This window comes from Elephantulus edwardii, unplaced genomic scaffold (assembly GCF_000299155.1).
Source record: "Elephantulus edwardii isolate Elephantulus edwardi_28Jun2011 unplaced genomic scaffold, EleEdw1.0 scaffold00070, whole genome shotgun sequence".
NCBI classification, from domain to species: Eukaryota; Metazoa; Chordata; class Mammalia; order Macroscelidea; family Macroscelididae; genus Elephantulus; species Elephantulus edwardii.
Window position 1 is genome coordinate 11,731,797 of NW_006399820.1, and position 1,778 is coordinate 11,733,574.

General features: G+C 42.6%; 1 pseudogene; it reads left to right on the top strand.

The window, feature by feature from the left end:
• The first annotated feature begins 297 nt into the window (after positions 1–297).
• Positions 298–1,301, top strand: LOC102858083 (annotated as a pseudogene).
• Positions 1,302–1,778: the final 477 nt, after the last annotated feature.

The window sequence follows — 1,778 nt, forward strand, 5'->3', positions numbered from 1 at the left end:
TGTGGTGCTGGAGAAGAGTATTGAGGTTACCATGGACTGCTAGGAAAACAAACAGATTCATCCTGGAAAGTGTTAAACCAGGCTACTCCTTGGAGGCAAGGATTCTGAGGCTCCATCTAACATACAGAAGGAATACAGAAATTTCTAACAAGAGCCTTATTAGTGACTGGAAAGACCTCTTCACAGTCAAGCACTGCTCAGAAGGTCAGCTGGAATTGAAGGCTTTGCTGTTGATGCTTTGCCAGGCTCCCTTTGATTTCTTTAAGAACAACAAGAAGAAGATTAGAACTAAACTTTATGTTTACGGTGAATGTTATCCATGGCATGGTTAACTCTGAGGATCTGCCCCTCAATATTTCTCAAGAAATGTGGCAACAGCACAAACTCTTGAAGGTCACCCACAAAAAATATCATCAGGACGTGCCTTGAGCTCTCCTCTGAGTTGGCAGAAGAAAAAGAGAACTACAAGAAATTCTATGAAGCAGTCTCTAAAAACTTGAAACTTGGAATCCGTGAGAACTCTAACTGGTGTCGTCTTTCTGTTTTTCGCTAATACACTTCCCAGTCTGAAGATGATACAACTTACTCTTAAAATATATGTGTCACATGGTGAGAGCAAAAGACAAGTGGTACCTCTGCTTTTGTGAAATGAGTGTGCAATCGGGGCTTTTAGGGTGTGTATATGATTAAAACTATCTATGAACACTATGTGCAACAGCTCAAGGAGTTTGATGGGAAGGTCCTGGTTTTTGCCACCAAGGAGTGCCTGAGAATGAAGGGGGTGGGGGAATGAAGCAGGAGAGCAAGGCCACAATTGAGAACCTCTGTAAGCTCACGAAGGAAATTTTAGATAAGACGGTTGAGAAGGTGACTTGTGTCTTCATCATGCTGCGTTGTGACTAGTACATATGACTGGATAGCCAATATGAAGTGGATCCTGAAAGCACAGGCACTTTGGGACAACTCAACAATGGGCTACAAGATGACCAAAAAAGCACCTGGAGATCAATCCTCATTATCTGATTGTTGAGACAGTGAGGCAGAAAGCTGTGGCAGTCAAGAATGACAAAGCTGTTAAAGGCCTAGTGGTGCTGCTGTTTAAAACTTCACTGCTTTCTTCTTTCTGCCTTCTCCCTTGAGGATCCCCAGACTCACTCCAACCATATCTAGGCATGGGCACTGATGAAGATGAGGTGGAAGCTGAGGAATCCAGTGCTGCTGTTCCTGGTGCGATCTCCCCACTTAAGGCTGATGAGGATGCCTCTTTCATGGAAAAAGTCCATTACAAGTTCTTCCTGTAACAACCCCCCTTCTCTTTATAGAATGTCCCTTTGGCTCCTGCACAAGCCTTGAGTCGCCCTCTTCCTCCTGGATCCATAGCTCATGGTTTTCCCTCCTGTCCTGTGTGTAAGGCAGGATGCAAGGGCCTCTGGTCTCCCCCTTTTTCCTCAAAAACGAGGGTGGATGTTGCGTACTGTGAGTTTTCTTTATTTTCTTCTAAAATTAGAATATGCAGAATAAAAAAGATGACATTTTCTTTTAGAAAAAGTATTCAAATTCCCTTAACCAGAGGCCAGGAAGGAGCTATAAATATTAGTATGGGGGTGCATCCCTTTCTTAATAAAGTTTAACTGGCATTAAATAAACTTAATATTAAATGCCACCATCCTCTGTCAGTTTATTATACTGTTATAGGTGATATGTCCTTGTGATGTAACAATGGGCAGAGGTACATCAAGATAGAATGGCACAGTTTATTCATAGGGTCATTATGAGTC